This window comes from Chaetura pelagica, unplaced genomic scaffold, assembly GCF_000747805.2.
Source record: "Chaetura pelagica isolate M959 unplaced genomic scaffold, ChaPel_1.0 scaffold423, whole genome shotgun sequence".
Taxonomy (NCBI): domain Eukaryota; kingdom Metazoa; phylum Chordata; class Aves; order Apodiformes; family Apodidae; genus Chaetura; species Chaetura pelagica.
In genome coordinates, this window is record NW_009952686.1 from 800450 (window position 1) to 820620 (window position 20171).

The window sequence follows — 20171 nt, forward strand, 5'->3', positions numbered from 1 at the left end:
AAAGAGGTTTCAATAATTGAACAGACCTGAGCAGAGGCTTCATTTGCTACAATAGCCACTTCCCAGCCTTGGAACCTGAACAGCAGCTCCTTTTTCTACTCACACAAAAATGCGCCTATGACACTTCCTCCCAAATCTGTGCTGGTTTCACAACGTCTTTGTTAATAGAAATATTCACCACGGACTATTGGAAACAGCATTACAACAAATAGTTCTTCAGTGTTTTTAAAAGCACAGCCACTGCACCACACGGTACGTTTTATTCTCTGGAACACTGCAGACTTTGCTGTAGGAGAACAGAGTGCAAATCCTCTTCATCTCCTCCAGTGAAGACAGCTTTGAAAAGCATCATTTTAACAGGCTGCACTTTAGGGCTGCATTTTCATTTGTTCTTTGCAGGCAGGAAGGCATACAATTTTTACTAACAAACTCAGAACAAAGGCAGATGTGGCTTTTTGTTCAAATAAGTCCCAAACTTATCATGCTGTTAATAGTTTACCAAACGTTTTCTGAACATGTGAAGTGCATACATTTGCATCTTTTGTTCTACTGAACTTACATTTTATTTGGAAAGAAAAAATTCCCACCTCATGCCCAGCTTTCATCTGTTCTCATGCTCTAATTAGGCAATTAATCTAGCAAACAAGACTAACAACATATCAAAGGGCCACTACAGGCAGCTTGTTCTATGGTCACACAGCAAGCCTATCTTTACACTTGCAAATGTGAGATTTCACTTAAGAAACAGACTAAGTCATTTCCACAAAAAATAACACAGTAGGATCCTTGCTAAGATCGGCCATTAATACTGGATCAAAATAAGATTTCAGTTTTCACCACACATGGGGATTTCATTGGCTGAATTCAGACCTTTCACACTAAAGTGCATTGCAGCCTGGTGGGCCCTTCAAGTCCTTCTTACTCCAAATTTCCACTCTGGGAGAGGAGACTAGAAGTCATTAGTACCTACTGCCAGCAGAAGATTAACTTCTTACCAGCAGGGCAAGGGAAGTGATCCCACCTGGAGCACTGTGTCCAGTTCTGGGGTCCCCAGCACAGGAGGGACATGGAGCTGTTGGAGAGAGGCCAGAGGAGGCACCGGAGATGCTGGGAGGGCTGGAGCAGCTCTGGAGCCAGGCTGGGAGAGTTGGGGTGTTGAGCCTGGAGAAGAGAAGGCTCCAGGGAGACCTGAGAGCAGCTTCCAGTGCCTGAAGGGGCTCCAGGAAAGCTGGGGAGGGGCTTGGGACAAGGGCAGGGAGGGATGGGAGCAGGGGGAAGGGTTTCCAGCTGGCAGAGGGAGCTGGAGCTGAGATGGGAGGGAGAAATTCTGTGCTGTGAGGGTGGGGAGAGCCTGGCCCAGGTTGCCCAGGGAAGCTGTGGCTGCCCCATCCCTGGGGGTGTTGAAGGGCAGGTTGGATGGGGCTTGGAGCAGCCTGGAATGGTGGGAGGTGTCCCTGCCCATGGTGGCACTAGTTGATCTTAAAAGTGACTTCCAACCCAACCAATTCTATGGTTCTGGAAGGCACACGACTCTGATGATAATTAACAGGATCATGCTCTCTCTCTTGTGCTACCTTTTTTCCCCCTGACTTCAAGCCTGATCTGCACAGAAAAGATTGATGCCATCTAACTTGGCACAGTAGAAAAGAGTGGGAATTACAAGTAAGAAGGCATGAGCAAGGTCAGGTAATTCAAGAATGCAGCCGAATTAAGTATTTCATAATTGCATTTGGCAATCTCACAGAAATCACCTGCCCCCGCATGAAACCTGACACTGCTGAGAGAAGTAAGAGAACAGCAATATTTTTGAGGAAGAAAACAGCAGTATCTTTGAGGTAAGAAACCATGAGGTGCTGGAAACACTTTAAAGAAGTGCAGTCTCTTCAGCCAAAACCACTAATGAGCACTGTACCTTTAATTAGAAAAAGATAATGCAAAGAAAATAGGGACATATTCCTTAAGTTATGATTTTACTGGGTTTTTTAGTAAACATATACTGCAACTACCAGTATTTCTTACAAGTCGTGGTAATTCACAGTAATAGTCAGTTATTCATGTTCCACTAATGATAATTAGACCAAACCCACATCACCACTACCATTTCTCTGCTCCTTTGGGCATAAAATATTTACTAGATTTTTTCTGTCATTTACAATTGAAATTAATTTTTACTGTCCTCTCTTTATTCACACAAAATGCCATTTCTGTAAAGAGTTAGTCCAAATACCTGCACACAAAACATAAATGTACTTCTCCCAACTATTATACAAATGTGAAACAATGTTTTTCAGCAGCCCAAGGTGATGGAGAAGAAATGCACTTCAACCATAGCCAGGATGCTGACAGATCACACTTAATCGTTGTTTTAACTGGAGGTCATACTGACCAGTCATGCAAAAATCACCTGTCTTAGCGTGACCAGTATCTGCTGAGATACACAAGAAAACACACACCAAACAGTCTCAAGCTTGTATTGATTTTATCTAGGTAAAATCACAGTGAAAATACCTGTGAAGTATTATGTAAAATAAATAAATAAAGTACAAGTCTAGAGGCTTCCAAGATGCACAGCATCAACACAGCAATTAGTGAGAGTGAAAAGAACAATGGAGGGGATGTTTTGTCTATATTCCAAATAACTCTGAGTATTTTCTTGGATGGGAAAGCTGAGCTTATTCCAAGTTGTGGCAATAGGCAGGAAAGAGAAGACAATGCCTTGATGGATTGATTACAACAATGACTATAAGCAATCTTAATGACTAGTTCCATCCCCTCATTAAGGTAAAATTAAGTGATTGAGAGGCTGAGCAGCAGATCCAAACAAATCTTAAGAATCTGATAGTCCAGCTTTTCTACACTTCACAGGGCAGTTTGGCTGAAACTCAGAAATTGTTTCTTGTCTAGAAAAATCCTTCTTATGATCCCACAGCCTGCATGGTACAAACTCTGAGAGGAGCCTAACTTCGTGTCTTGAACCCCATTCTGCCAAAGAAAAATCAGTGTGCAAAAAAATGTTGAATACATTTCATTACAGTCCCTAAGATTCTGGAGAACATTGATAAAATCAGTGTAAAAGCCAAAAAAGAGAAAAGGCAAACATAGAATCTTAACCCGTACCATGTAGGAAGGGAGGCCCTAACAATTCTGCATTAACCAAGCCCAAGTAGTTCAGAACTTGCCTGTCAGCTGTATAATGGCAAGCCTTTATGACAAGGCACTTGTTAATAACAAGCAGAAAAGCAAACAGCAGTTTGCAAATACTCTTTGTCACAGTCTTTTTCGTATGTTTAGGTGGCCTCCTGTAAGGTGAGACTATGCCCACCTAGGTAACACAGGAAAACCTTCTGATGTGTTCATGAAACCAATTCAGTACCTGGCCTAAGTCTGTATTTTTTTGCAACCAGGGCGTGAAAACCAAACCCTACGGACTCATAATTGTTGCCTCAGAAAGCTGAGGGAAGCCCGATTACAGGCTTGCTGGTGACAGTGCCTTCTCCTTCTCCAAGGCAAGGGAAACAAGAAGGGAATGAGAAGAGGTGCCCAGTCGAAGCTTTTCCCAAGGTCCCATCAGAAACAGACCACTCACCAACTGTACCCAGCAAACTTCTGAAAGCAGCAGCCAACAAGAGGGCACTGTCAGCTCCTCACCACGGACTGGACATAATTGCTGTAAACCCCTATGCCCGAGGCCATTGTGCTTGATTTCAGGGCTTTCACAGGACACAAATAAGAACATTGGCACTGAGCCTTTACAAAACGTCTGACACGATTCCTCATTTTCTGGCACTTCAAGAACTAAGAGACAGTTGGGTGGCAGCCAAGACACAGCAGGGAAATTTAAAAAAAACCAAACCCAACACAACAAACTCAGCGACCTGCTGCTGCACACAACTGCATGTCCTGCAGCAAATGGAGGGATACAGATCAGAAAAAAACTCCCCATGCTGCAATGCCACAAACCTCTTTTAGTGACCTCCCAACAACAACAACAACATACTCCCTTTCAGGATGCCCTCTGTCTGAAGGAAATGAGTCGTTACACTGACAATCCATCATTCCTGACTTCTTCCTTGGTGACTAAATTTAAGAGTCACCAACCTCCACCAAGGAAAGCTTTACAAGTCACTTTCATGTTTTACCTAATGTCTGACCCTACAGCCTCAGCCCTTTTAATTTGCTTCTGTTATAATTCAACTTTCTTTCACTAATTACTTGTCCACTAATATATAAGATACATTATCACCCAGTTTAGCAAAAACATCCTGTATTTTATAGCTGGGAAATGCCTATGCACATTGTCAGGATTTTCAAATGTACAGTACAGATGCAGAATGGTTATAAACTTTTGTACTAGTTGTTTGGGTTTGTTTTTTTTTTATCAGAACATCAAGAAATAAGTGCTCTTTCATACTAGCAAACTGAATGATTGCACAATGCATGAAAACTTTTGACATGTGTTTCTGAAGTTTGGTCATGAACTTCTATACTTTCCACTGAAGTGGAAAGCCTTTTATATCCCAAGTGACTAAGCAGAGAAAGACTGCATATATAATACTCTTCAGAAGTACAGTTTAAGTGGTACATCTGTTCCCAGTGACAATCAACCAACAGGTTTGCATCACTCCCCAACCAAAATAGTTCTCAGGGGTGAACAAGTTTCCCAGAAGCCATCAGAGTTGTCTGTATTAAGGCCACCTGAAGGATGAGAGGGGCAGGGCAAGAAAGGCACTGCCAAAATCCAGAAGGTGGGCAGGAGTCTTAAATGGAACTCTCAGATGAGAGGTATCAGGCACTTACTGGTTTTCCAAATGCTCCTCAACAAATTCCTTTTGTTGTCTGTTACTTTCTCTGGAATATGATTAACTATCAGTAACAGGAGATTTTAAGGTTCAACATTTTATTTCCATCTTGCACCATGTTCACAGCATGCAGACTCACTTTAAAAAAGTAGGTAAGTGTCTGTATCATTTAGCCTATCAGCCAAGGATTGAACTGGAACTCATCTTCAAATGTAAATATTAAAGTAGTATCATGCACAGGAAAAGAAAAAAGAAAGCAACAAACATGACACACCAGAAGGCTGTGCTGCCATTCAGAGAGACTTAGATAGGTTGGAGAGTTGGGCAAAGAGAAACCTGATGAAATTCAACAAGGGGAAGTGCAGAGTTTTACATTTGGGGAAGAACAACCCCATGTCCCAGTACAGGTTGGGGGCTGACCTGCTGGAGAGCAGTGTAGGTGAAAGAGACCTGGGGGTCCTGGTAGACAGGAGGATGAGCATGAGCCAGCAATGTGCCCTTGTGGCCAAGAAGGCCAATGGCATCCTGGGGTGCATTAGAAAGGGTGTGGTTAGTAGGTCAAGAGAGGTTCTCCTCCCCCTCTATTACGAGGAAAGGCTGAGGGAGCTGGGTCTCTTTAGCTTGGAGAAAAGGAGACTGAGGGGTGACCTCATCAATGTTTACAAATATGTAAGGGGTGAGTGTCAGGGAGATGGAGTTAGGCTTTTCTCAGTGATGACCAGTGATAGGACAAGGGGTAATGGGTGTAAATTGGAGCATAGGAGGTTCAAGGTGAATATCCGAAAAAATTTTTTACTGTAAGAGTGACAGAGCACTGGAACAGGCTGCCCAGGGAGGTTGTGGAGTCTCCTTCACTGGAGACATTCAAAACCCACCTGGATGAGTTCCTGTGTGATGTACTCTAGGTGACCCTGCTCTGGCAGGGGGGTTGGACTAGATGATCTTTTGAGGTCCCTTCCAGCCCCTAAGATTCTATGATTCTATGATTCTATGATTTATTTGCAATTACTTATATTGTGCACTTTTATTTTAACATTAATACTCTCAAGATTTCTTATTTCAAGCAAATACGTGTGTGCATGCACACACACACTTAGATGTATTGTGGCATTCCAACAAAGCTGAAAAATTTCTCCTGGTTTCTGAGTTCTTACACATTCGTACCAACACAGGCTTTGGGCCTAGATGATCAGTATCTCTCTGAATACTACCTGTATATTCTTCTTTCATTTTGATAAAGACATGGTAAAATTTCTAAGCGGAGAAGAAGATAATTTGGAAAATTTATCACTGCCCCTTAGATTTACAGCAACAGAAGCTTAACAAGTATTTGACAGTTTGCCTCACAGATGGAGAGAGCTTAAATAAAGCAGAATGAATTACTCCACAACTCCATCTTGTATGGATGAAAGCAGTGAACACATGAACAGAGATTCTTTTGCTTCATAAAGTGTTGAGCTTATGTGGATAAGGTCACCTTAGCCTAGTGCAGATTCCTGCTATCCCCTCTAAGCAAATGCCCAACTCTGCAGAAAGTTACAGATAAGCAGATGCCACAGCCTGAGGTCTAGGGAAGGGTCTACTTGACTTAAATCTCACAGGAAAGGAGAGATCACAGCCTAGAAATACTCTGCACAGATTTCATTCTGCTGAGTGCTAAGAAACAACAATCACCTCAGCAATTAGGAGCGAGCATCCCTCACTGCTATTATGTATTAGTGAAATCTTAATTTGTTACACTGCACTGACTTCCTCTTAGGGAATAAAAGTCATTACCGAAGCTATCACTGAGACAACTGTTCTGGAGTGCTATCCAAGAGTCTCAGATGTCTGGCAATAAAATATGTCACATATTACAACTACCCAAATTTATTATTATACTTTTCATACATAAGGTAAAAATGTGTTACGGGGTTTGTACAAATTTTTCCTTTCATATTCCTAATGCTTTTTTCCACTCCCTCCTTTAAGAAATGTAGACCTTTTCTTCTGTGTATCAGGAAATAAAGAATATTTAAAAAAAAAAAAAAAAAAGAAACATACTTCTGAAGCGAAAAAGAAGTTTTATGTATCAGAGGACTGCCTTTTAGGAGGCCTCATTCCTGAAGTAAAAATGTATCTGTAAAAAACAAAGTGAGTCACTCAAATGTTATTGTCATGTAACTGCTTTGCCAGTCAAACAATGCTGAAATATATTTTGAAGTCTATAGTATAAAAAAAATAGGATACCTAGTGGCTATCAAATGTTGTAAGTTGTTATTCAGGGGTCTTTTCTTCATGGGCAGCTAAAATTAAGAGTGAGAAAGCTGAATGCCAAAAGTATGTAATTGAACATCAAGATAATCAGAACAAAATAATATCAAGATAATTAGAACAAAAACATGCAAAATAACCATAAGCCTCTACAGTAGCTTTAAAAATCTGAAACAAACCAAAGTGCAAATTTAAGGTATGCATAAGAATTCATAAGTGCATATATACACATGACACAATTCACCTGATATCATAGTCATCAAGTGGGCACATATGGTTCTTGACCTTGGTATTGAAGCAAATCAATTGCTTTATCACTGCAGTGCATCTGTTGAATTTCTTCCATTAAATCTTTCCCAAAACAAGATATATTTCAGGAAGCTGCATCCCAGCATGCTTCAAATTCTGTCTCCAGTGGGTAGAATCAAACATAACAAGGAGACTGCATTTCGGTGCTTTGTTTTACCCCTGTCAGTGGATAAAGTCATTCATGTCAAATCACATTTCTGCCTTCTACTCTCAGTTCTAAAATATCACCTTGTGATCACCTCTGTAAGCTTCTGGAGCCTCACCTCAACCCTGCTAAGTGTCTCCACCTTGTTAAGTGTCTCAGACCTTGGCTGACAGTCTTCTAGCCAATTTTTTAGCTAGCAGCAAGAATGAACAGTAACACTTAATATTTCTGATGTGCAGCTGCTCAGTTCCTTCATGGTTTTCCTGCTGTCTTTCTACTGACAGAAATACTTCCTTCAGTTTTGGAAATGTTTTTAGAATAAGACTGAATAAAAAGCACATTTTTGAGGGGCATTCTTGAATCCATCCAGCAGGTAAAAAGAAAAAAATACATATTAATTACAGCAATTTTCTCTTTTTTTTTTTTTTTTTTAAATAATCCTTTTTCCAATATGATACAGAAGTCTGCAGAGAACCCTAAATACAGGAGAAAAAAAAAAAAGTGAAGAAGAATTTTTCTTTAAATCAGCTCATTGTTGCAGAGGATTACAGTGTAGTAAATGACCAAGAATTCAAGTGTCCTACATTAAAAATGTTCCAGGAAACAAGTCCAGTTTCCAATAGTTTTCCATAAATTCCATTAATTTCCTCCACCATTTTCTGATATAGGGCTGAACAGAAACCATGATATAAATCTCACTGAAGCAAATGATGAGAGGTTCTTGTACTAGATAACAAATGCTAACTTATATGTGCCTGTCAGGACCCACAAGAAAGAATACACTTCAAACTTGCTAAGCAGCAGAAAACCTTCTCATGATACAACTCTTAAATCATTACTATGCTTCTCTTTCTACCCACACTGCATTTAATGCAGTTATTTTAAGGCCCTATGAAAAACCATGAGGAGAGATCATCAGAATTCACAATTGCTGCTTTGCTTCTCCCACTCCTTGTACCTACACGTACTTTTCTCCACCCATCTGAGGACCAACTTTGGAGTCAATGCCCTTGATCTACACGTTCCAGCAAAGGCTAAGCACTGAGAGGTTGCCCAAGGCACCTAGAGTGCTCAAATATTATTTGCAGCATAGTTGTGTTGCCAGTTTAGCTAATAACACTGAAACACATACATCTCATAATTCCAGTGACTGTGACTTTCCACAAGGAAAACTCCCTACACACCAAGTCCAAAGAGGTCAGCAGAAGATCATGCCCTAAGAAGCTAAGCCAGAAGTCCTGCAAAGACATTAATTCTGCTGCATTGAAATACAAACACCAACATTTAACTATTTCACTGAAGTCTGTAACAACTTCCAAACTACAGTGACTCACCACTGCTGTCAAAATGACCAGCTGCAGACTTTGCCAAAGGCCTCTGGCAAATCACACCAGCTCTTCCACGCACTCTTTTACCCTCCAAACAGGAATTCTTCCTCTGGAGAGAGGAGGCAACTTTCCCTTGCCACACCAAAACCCTCAAACACCACTTTGGTGCCTGAGACCTCCTACTAAACAGAAAGGAAAAGCACAGAGTAAGTTACATCACTTCCTCAGTAAGCAGCTGGCATGCTGCTTCCAGTCTTGCCTTGCCTCTGTCTCAGAAGAAAAACAAACTTCAGGGAAACACAGCAAGTTAGGGGTTGGTAGGGGCCTCAGGGGATGATAGAGCCCAATAACCCTGCCAGAACAGGGTCACCTAGAGCAAACTGCACAGGAATGGATCTAGAGAAGTTCTGAAAGTCTCCAGAGAAGGAGACTCCACAACCTCTCCGGGCAGCCTGTCCCAGGGCTCTGCCACCCCTGAACTAAAGAAGTTCCTCCTGATGTTTGGACAGAACTTCCTAAGTTCAAGTCTGTGGTCACTACCTCTGGGCACCAGTGAAAAAATAATTGGTCCATCCTCCTGACACCCAAGCATTGATGGTGTCTCCCCTCAGTCTTTGCCAAGATTGAAAAGATCCAAGTCTCTCAGCCCTTCCTCATAAAAGAGACATTCTAGTCCCCTCATCATCTTCACAGCCCTTTGCTGTCCCCTCTTCAGAAGTTCCTTGTCCTTCATGAACTGGGGACCCCAGAACTGGATTCCACATTTGGCCCCACCAGGGAAGAGCCCACGGGAAGAACCACCTCCCTTCACACATTTGCCACATTCTTCTTGAAGCCCCCCAGGGCCTCCTTGGCTACAAGGGCACATTGTTGGCTCATGGTCAGCCTGTTGTCCTCCAGGACCCTAAGGTTCTTCTCCCCAGACCTGCTCTCCAGCAGGTCAGCCCAAATCTGTACTGACCCACGGGGTTGTTCCTCCCCAGATGCAGCACTTTACATTTGACTTGTTGAATTTCATTAAGTTTCTCTCTGCCTAGCTCTTCAGCCTGTCCAGCTCACAGTGGATGACAGCACAGCCCTCTGGTGTGTCAGCCACTCTTCCCACTTTGGTAACATCAGCAAACAGGCTCATGGTGCACATCGAACAGGGCTGGACCCAGTACTGACCCCTGGGGAACACCACTTGTTACAAACCTCCAAGTAGTCTTCTGTGCCACTAATCACAACCCTCTGAACTCCATCTTCCAGGCAGGTCTCATCCCACCCCACTGTCCCTTCATCTAACCCACACTCCCTGAGCCTGCCTAAGAGGATGCTGTGGGAGATGGTGTTGGAAGCCTTGCTGAAGTCAGGGTAGACCAGATCTACTGCCATCCCCTCATCCACCACCCAGTCATGCCCTTGCAGAAGGTTGGTCAAACATGACTTCTCACCGCTTCCATTTTGCTGCTGGGTGCTGGAAGGGCTGTGAATAACCAAACCCATCCTGCAGAAATTGCCTTCACCTGCTCCAAGACAGCACTGCTCCTATGAGCTACAGGTGCCTACAAATATTCTAAGAAGTACCCTCCAGTACCAATTACTTGAGCCTTTATTGAAGTGTTTTAGAGCAACCATCAGTGAAGTGTTCCAAGTTGTCTTTCACAGACACAAAGGAACTCAAGTACCTCCAGTCCTACAATGTTACTAAATCCTCTCAAGTGCAGTTCTCCCTCAACAATCTATTCTTTTCAAGTCACAGCAGTTGTTTCTATTACACAAAACTAATTTTACACAGTGTGTCATAATCATTAATTCTCGATGGCAGAAAAATAAATGTTTGATACTTAAAACCTGCATTCCAGAAAAGAAGACTTTGTAAAAGAAACTGTGTTTGGATACAGAAAAGTGCATACATTACCCATGAACTAGCAGGAAGCAAGTGATGCTGGCAAATTAGCACTGAATTAAATAAAGTAGCAGTATTGTAAGTCCTAAAGTGCTGTTAGCTTCTAAATGGTACCTTAATAGCATAGCTATTAGCAAGTGCTACACAAAAGCTATACAGTAATTAATTTGTTCTCAATTACTCTCTATTATGTATGTACTTACTAAATTACAGAAACGCCTTTAAATTTATTATTACTACTATAATTATATTAAACAGAAAATTATCTCAGAAATGGTCCAGACTTTGAAAACGGGACAACTAATGCATGCTGTTTAACTAAAAGGCCAAAGGGGAAACTAAATGCATGGCAGGTGTCAGGAACAGTTTCTGTACCTCTGACTCTTGCTGTACACAGTGAAGGGTAAGGTCATGGCCCCACAGCAACTTCCCAGTCTAATCTTCAAATCAAACACTAGTGAATCCTTATGTCCCCGTTCTCTGGCTCTGAACTATCACTCTGTGGTGCTCCAGCTCTGCAAAGCAACTGAAAGCCCATCAGCCCAGCCTGGGAGGACACCCCTGCAAGCAGCAATCCTGGGGGGCAGACATTGGGAAGGTGGGCAGGGGGACCCAGGACTCAACAGAGCTGGAAATCAGCTGTGCCCACAACAAAAGCCAGCCCAAAAATACACACACGAGTTCCTTGGTGCCCAGGGTGTCACCAGCAGCAGCTAATGCAGCAGCACTCAGCTCCTCGCTGCTGAGCAGCCCCCATCTCCAGGGAAAGCCACAAATTACCCTTTTTTTATAAGGCACATTTAAAATAACGTAAGTATCAAGAGGAGGTAATTACTCACTGAAGCATCAAGGCTCAGCTCTTCTCATCTCTTAATTAGCTGCCACTAAAAATATAAATTCCTCATGTGAGAATGACATTGAATAGCCCTCAATTCAACATATTGAATGAGGCTCAATTAAAAATAATATAACTGAACCAAATGCACTGTATTGATCCTGGCAACTGAGGCTCTCTAACATTTAATCTTGGTACAAGTAACAGTGACCCTAAAATCTGAATTAAGCACGATACATTACTTTGACAAAAAACTAACCATTAAGATTAAAAACCATTGTGGGAGTCTGAATCAGTCAAGATCATGAACCAACAACTGGAATATTCATAGTTCAGAAATTAAAATAATGTCATAAACTAATTTCAGAATGTGATGTGGCAGTTTGATGTCGACTAACTTTGCAGCTCAGTTAAACTGTGCTGAGATTACAGCCCCATTGAAAACAAACAAACAAAAAGAAACCCTTTGAAGTATATGGATTCTTAAATCACCTGTTTTACCCTAGTGCAACTTTTGATGGAGAGAACACTGCAGGACAGAGAGCTTTCAACCTTTGGAAAGACACCACTGGCTAAAGAAGCTTCAAAAAAGGGCAGTTAGATTTTAGCCATTATTTGAAGCACTAATAGAAAATGAAAGTGAGTAATTATCTGCAACATTTATTTCCTCTCTATGTTTATTGCCCATGCCTCTCCAGCCAACTTCAACAACTGCCAAAACAGCACTTAAACATAAAAAGGTCACACTGGCATGTGATAAGAATTTTTTTTTTTTAAAGTACAGACTTTTTTCAAAACGTGTTTTCTTGTTTCATTTTCCTGCTGAGAATTCTGATTTTATTAGAATGTAAAAACAGAATTAGCTAAGTGTAAAAAGCAGAAAACATGATTTAAGCAGGACTGTCAGAAAAGCCTCTTATATTCACAGCTGATTATTCCAAGAGTACAAACTGAATTACACACAAAAAAATGTGTGAAAAACACAAAGTCTCCATAGTTCATTTATTCTGCACAGAATTTATTCTGTACAGAAACCTGTATTATTTCTTCAGAAATAAGCTTACCTTGTAAATTATACTGCTAATCCATCAAATTCACACGGTAGAGTAGGTACAGTCTTATATTAATCAGAGATTCACTTATAAAACTGACAATCTGGCACAGTTTGTACTCAGAATAGGACAAGCTGGAATAAAAATTGAATCATACAGAGAGACAAGTTCAAGCCGGTGAAGATAAAGAATGCTGACAGCACAGCAGTAGAAGTACACACAGTTTTTTCACTATCTGCCTTTTAACTCACCGAAGGCACCTATTTTGTCTCAGCATTGGTATCTTCAGGATTATACAGTAAAATGAAACTTAAAATGTTTCTCCCATACATGTTTAAATGGTGATGGCCACAATTCTGGAGCGCTTGGATTTGAACAGGAATTTCAGCACACCCATGCAGAGTCCTTCTCTACATAAAAGGATCTTCATGTTTGCTTCAGGGTACAACCAAGTGCAAAAAAATACCCACTCAAAAGTAAAGCTGTTTCATTCCAGGCAAAGGAGAGGGCAGAACGTTGCAGCAACAGTGCAAAGGCAGAAACATGGACACTTTTGGAAATGTAACTGCTGGCCCAGTACTGAGTTTAGAAAATGATGGTTTTAAGTCCATTTTTCTAACAATATTTTTTTAAACTACCTTGATTTTTTTAAATTGTGTTTGTTTAGCATTAGTCTTAGAAAATACCTCACGTTTGATTTAGATGCCTTTGAGACTTTCTTTCCTTGGAAGATCTGATAAAGTCCTTCTCAACAGCAGCCACAGAACATATTAATTGTCCAATAAACTTTATTGTTAAAAGAGAAAACAGGCAAATTAAAAATACCTTCTATTGTGCTAGATCCATTTCTTTCATTAACACTAAGTGAAAGAGCTCAGAAAAGCCACTGGCGTTCAGTATAGATCCTCTGCCTGGCATTATTAATTCCTGTCAGCTTAGCTTTATCACATTTAACCCTGAACAGTGCAGCAGAAATTACGTAAAGGAATTCATTTAGTGTGAAGATGGATAAGTTACTCAAGACTATGTAAGTTCTCAAACTCACCATATTAAGGTCCTTTATTTTTCTCACAGGTGAAGAAGACTGATCCAGCAAACAGGTCAAGCTTTGGCTTCAGAAGAGTAATCAATGAAGAAGATCCTCTACATGATACAGTAAAATGAATATATTGTCTGAAAGAGTGATTATGAGTGATTTAGAAGAATGTTTTAGAAGATAATTTTCTCTGGCAGGAATCCTCATCTCAACCCTGCACTTCATATATATCCTTGAGCTGGGGAGGCATGAGCTCAGGTTGCTCTTCCTTGATCCCAAACTGGCAGGAATGAGGAGAAAGACACAGACAAGTAGCAGGACAGAACACCTGGTGAAGAAGCAGAACAAGTGCCTCGTGAACAGCCTTCTACCCCCACTCCAAAAATAGCTGGCTTTGGAATGTACTTGCATTCTGAGCTTTTTCAGAAAACTTATGGAGAAGTCATGATACTGTCTTGAGTAGTGTGTAGTAAAATGGGATCTGGAGTAACATTTGGAGTAGAAATAAATGGAGAGGTGAAGAGTTTAAATATGAGTAAGATTTTAGGTTAAAAAAAAAAGAAGTGTTCCCTGACAGGAAATAGATTCTACAATGTTTTTGAATAAACAAACCTTGAAGAACAGAAGTATTTAATACATAGTTTACAATGTATCTTTTGAGTATAGCTTTTTAGGCAGTTTCTCCAGAACAGATTCCTGTGAAAAAACACTTAAATAGCTGTAAATTTCTTTATCATTTAGAGGGAGGAGAGAGAAGACCAGTCTCCATAAGAAGTGCAGCCAATCCATGAAGTAACATACACACTCCTGCTTTGCAGCACTTCTGCCTTGACTTGCCAGAGAAATAGAATATTGCCTAAACTACACAATATCTAAAAGTGGCAATATAATCATAGCAGAAAAACAGCTTTTGCAGAAGAATGTGTATTAATGCTGTTCCATCCCTTAGTGTGATCTGGAAAATTATGTAAGAGCTGCAGCTGGCAGGAAGAGGAAGGGCCACTGGCCTCAAGCAGCTCAGAGTTTCAGCAAAAGAGAGGAAGAGCTTTTGGGACAGCTATGGTCAACTGCACCACTGTTCTCAGTGTTTAACAGTTTAATCCTTTCAAGAACAGACTATCTTCCATTCTGGGTGGATGCTCTGTTCTAGAAAAGGTATCAACCACTTTTTTCACCATATTAATTTATTGTCACAGAAAGCCTGTGGTGAATTAAGAGACCCATGTTTTATGGATGGGATTTTTCTGGAACAGTGAACCCTGTGGCACTGGTGCAAATAAGAGTCCAGGCATTCCAAGTTCAGCAGATGGGAAAAAATGTGAAATACCTTCTAGGAACAATGCAGCAAAATGAGAAATATAAATTCTCCATGTCAGCTCTTTACTATTTTAACCTTGTCCATTGCTGTCTTCCTGTCCTCCTTTTCTCATTGAAGTCCCTACTTCTATTGTTTCAACATTAATGAAAGGATTTAGAGAAAGGCATCAATCATAGCACCCCCAGCTCATATTAAACCACTTAGTGTGACTTTAGTAAGTGTGGCTTGATATAAGAAGCAAAAAATAAAAAGCACATGATCTTGTATCTAAAGATTGTATAACTCCTATGTGAACATTCTGACTGAAAGTACTAATATGCTTTAGTATATTTAATATTATAAAAACTAACTGCACAGTTGCATAACAAACCATATATTATCACATTGCCATGTTCATGCACGATTACTAATAAAACCCTTCTGAAATATACAAATAAGTATATACAAAATGTTCTCAAAAGATAATTTTTTCATTGAGTTATTAAAATTAATACTTCTAACCTAATATGTGCTCATCAAAGTTTCCTTTTTAACAAGCAGGTTTACATCTCTATAAACAATATCTGTTGCTTATAGTACATTTCAATTACCTCACAGAATATTTAATTAGTTACATCAGGCAGTAATGCTGAGTAACACCAGTAACACTGCAGAGTCTTGTTATTACACAATGTTTAAGAGCTCTTAAACAACACAGCAAAACTTGTGTTACCAGAAGTCACACATGAGCACTCTACTCTATTACTTGCTTTGTACAAATGAGGTAGTTTGTGATGTAAATCACACTTATTTGCTCTGCATGGCCAGAAAGGATCAGGAGTCTTCATCTATGCCCCTCTCCTCAACACTAAGACTCTGAAAGGGATCCAAGGCACGAAAGTGATTGTCAACCAACAAGAGCAAATGAATGTCTGAAGGAAATGCTCTTCTAGATGGTAATTAGTAAATACATAAATAAATAGTATATAACAGGGAGTACTTTTTGGTGATTAAAATCTGTGTAGGGTGCTGAGATACTTATTTTGAACACCTGCCACATCTTGGTGTTTTGAGCATATGAATTCTGGTAAACTGCAATTATTCAAGCAGCCTAACGACTTCTCAAGCAACTGTCCCATTCCTGCAGAGAGACAAGAAGCAAAGGGTTATACAGCAGGGAAACTCTGATGAGCAGCTTTAAGTGTGACTGCCTTCAAAACTCATTCTTCAACAGTGATCACTGCCACACAAAAGCCTCAGCTGCCACTACTTTCATTTCACGTTTTCTAAGGGGTTAGGTAGCCTTCTCCTTCCCAGGTAAATGGGTCTGAGTCTTCAGTCAGTTGTTTAAGGATATCACACAACTGATCAAAATGGAAAAGGCTGTGGATGTCTCTCTGGGAATGAATTGTTTCCTGCACCAGTGTCTCTGTGTAGGGGCTAGAGAGGCAGCTCACCCAGTGGACTAACATGTAACAGGCATTACTAGGGAAGAGAAACCCAAAGCCTTTCCTCACTGCCTAGAGCATGCAGAGGCTGCTGAAACATGAACTGGGACAGAAGAGGTTTCACATTTTTTTTAAGGGGAGATTTGGGATGGTCCTACCTTTCCCTGCAGGTGAGTTATGATTTACAACTACCACATAATGATCCACAAACAGGCTAGCTGCTCTTCTACAAAGTTAACACTTTTCCTCTGGTTCCTGCCTGTGTGTGTCTATTATTTTTCATCCCATGTACTGAGAACCTCTTTCAGGCTGTATTTCTACTTTCTTACAAATTGTTAGAGTAACTAATGACCATAATTTAATACTTTCTAGAGGAACACTTAGAAAGATTAGGTCTTCACCTCTTGCACAAGTAGGTAGGAACATTGAAAAGCTCTGTTGCCCTAAACTGTTCCTGGCAGAAAATAGCACATATCATATAGTTTCCTTTCATGTTCCTCTCTCAAACCCAAGCTGAGAGTCTGGCAGAAGATCCTGAAAAAAAGGATTAACAACCCATCATGCAGCTTTGCAATAAAAAGAGAGAAACACACTTTTGAAAAATCCTCAAAACAAAGCAACCAACCAAAAATGCACATGGACACAAAACAACCTACTAAAGTTAAAAGCTGGGTTGAAGTTCGTGGTCACAGTGCTGAGGACTGAAAAAACATGGGAATAAGAATAAAATTGCCTGCAGAACATATTTCCTATTGAAAAAATAGAATTAAAAGAACAGAAACATGCCTGGAAAAGTCTCTGCTCCAGCTCCCATGGAGATCAAACCTACATGACAGGCAATCTGCTGAGCCAGTGATATGATGCTTGGTGCCCCTGTTCCTGCATTTAAATTTGAAGCAGGTCCCATTCCTTCTTAGAAGAATCCTAACTCCTATGACACACACACACTGTGACCAGAAACAGCTGTTGTAACTTGCAGTTGCAGAAAACCAGGGATGTTCACAAAACAGTACATCAGGTAGGCTGAAGATAAGAACCTCACATAAAGTCTGTTTTATTTGCTGACTTTCAGCAGTATGGTCACTTGCCCTTTTCTACTTTTTTAAGGACAATTGAGTGGGTTTTTTTGTTTAGCAATTTTATTTCAGTCCAAGGTGAGATGAATGGCAAAACTTGGTAGTACAGAAGTTACCAGATTTCAGACAGTAAAACGACAGGTTAAGGGGCAATGTTTTTCAACTAAAAGAGGGCAGATTTAGGCTAGATATTATGAAGAAGTTTTTTGGTTTTTTGTGTTTGTTTTTTTTTACAGTGAGGGGGGTAACAGGCTACCCAGAGAGGTGGTAGATGGAAACATTCAAGGCCATGTTGGACAGAGCTCTGAGCAACCTGATCCAGTTGAAAATGTCCCTGTTCACTGCAGGGGGCTTGGACTTGATGACCTTTAAAGGCCCTTTCCAACCCAAACCAATCTATGATTCTAAAAAATTATTTATTAAAAGCTACTTTAGGATCACCAAAGTCCTCAAAAACCCCATATTCTCCAGAAATGTTACACTTTTCTTGTTATGAATGAGCCTTCTTTTCTTTAGCAAACCTCAGCTCATTAGTTCTCCGTAACTTCCTAAAGTCTCTTTCATGGAACGTGCAAATCTTGTACCTTCTGTGTTAAATATCAATAAATATCTGAAAAGGAGGTTGTCACAATTCTTTCTTTTCCTCCCTGTATCTTGGACTAGATGTAGATTACAACTTCATTCAGTAATTATTACCTCCTTACACTGACTAAACAGTGAGGGAACCAAGCAGGACAGGAAGGTGCACTGCAATTTTCAACACAGAGCAGATCCTTGGCTGCACCTAAAACTTACCTATTGATCAAGTTTTTGACCTCCCTTAAAATGAATTTGTTACAGGAACTGTTTCTGAATTTCTATTGCATCACTACCTTTCCTTTTAATCAGTTTCAGGCAAAACTGCTGCCTCCTTGGTCCACCAGAAAACCATTTTACTCCTTGTTACATGTTATTTCTGAGCTGAGTGCACACAGGTGGCATCCACTGCTCCTGCTGGCAGGCACATACACATACCCATAGTTGAGGGACAACTAAGTATAAGTGATGCTTTACACTGGGTGCCCCCCTATATGGACTTAGCAGTGACTTAGCAAAAGTATAAAATTTCTTTCAAGGGCTGCAGCTGAATTACATCTGCACAGAATGATTAAATTCCAGTATGTCTGCAGAAGAACTTCCAGTTAATTCATCTCTAAATCTTCTACAAATACTTCCCCTGCATTAATACACAACAATTCAGAAAAGTAATAGCATTTATTCTGTCTTGATTTCCCTTCCAACAATGGGTTTTACACTTAATGAAAGATTACAGTGTCTGAAAAATAAAACTTTTGACACATTTATACACTGTAGCTCAACTATAAAATATCATCATTCCTCAGGGACCAGTAAAGCCCACTAGCAAAACTAGTGCTAACATCCTGTGAAAAATATAAAGGTAAAACTAAAAATCTTACGAGCGATTCACATTACACTAAAAAGCAACATCACCGTAATTAAAACACAGCCACTACATTAGATTTGCTGTTCTGGAAGTTCGTTATCTAGCAGTGAAATGAGTAGCACTGATATTTAAGCTAAAACCTGTGTCCTACCTTCCAATTATGGCACACTGCACAGAGGGTAGCAAGACTGCCCAAGCACGGGCGCTCCCCCCAGCATGGGATGTCAGCTCCTCTGCTCCAGCAACACACACACCAGGCAGCTCTGCTCAGACGTATGGATTATTTTTAGATAACACAGCAGTGAGCCAGGAAGCATGAGATGACTGCAGCCAGATATAGACACACCAGAGCTGCAGAGAGGGAAAGGACTGGAGCCTCCTGTCCACGGGAACAACAGCTGGAGAGTCACCCCCATCCCGCAGCTCACGCTGCAGAGCAAGGCTCTTCCCCAAACAGGCTCATGTATTTCTCTCACTCTCATCATTCATTTCCAAAGTCCAGCTGGAGGCAGACTTGAGTTTGAGTAGCCTATGCTAATTTTAGGACCTTAGATCCACTAACTAATTACTCTCCCCCAGTTTTTCTGTCCCCCAAATGAACTCTTCCAAATCTCTTTGTGATTCCAAGCAGAAAAGCCAGCACATGAACTTAAACAGAAGCCACAATCATTAAAAATAGACTTGGAAGTCTGTTGGAAAGTACCTGAACGTACACGAAGGAGAACAGGCATGAATCAATCATAAAAAAAAAAAAAAAAGAAAATAAAAGGAATTTTCATTGTCCACAGTAACACTGATTTTTTTTCTCTCTCTAGCTGTCTGTGGAGTGTGCAGCCCTGAACAAGTTTCACTTTCAAAATACAGGCAAAAAACTTAAGCATCCCTAACCCTTTCACATGAAGTGACAACTGAGAGCCTGTCTCACACTCAGTGCTAAAGAAAGACAGCAATTGCTTACCCCTTTTAAGGATTTAAGCACCTGTCACAATCCAGAATCCAAGGCTCCAGAAATCTCTTCAAACTGACACACCTCGTTCCCTGCAGCACCTTCCCCATCCAAAAAAGTTATATGCCTGAACAGCCAGAGATTCTCACTTTTTAATTATTTCTATGTTTGGGGAAGCTCATCATTCCAATCCCCAGTCTAATAGGCATGCTAATTAGAAACACTAGATTTAAATGTTTGGACCAAGCAGAACAAATGTGAATTTGGAGAAACTAATCAGGCAGCAGTTCAACACATTTCTCATTTCTCTTTCCC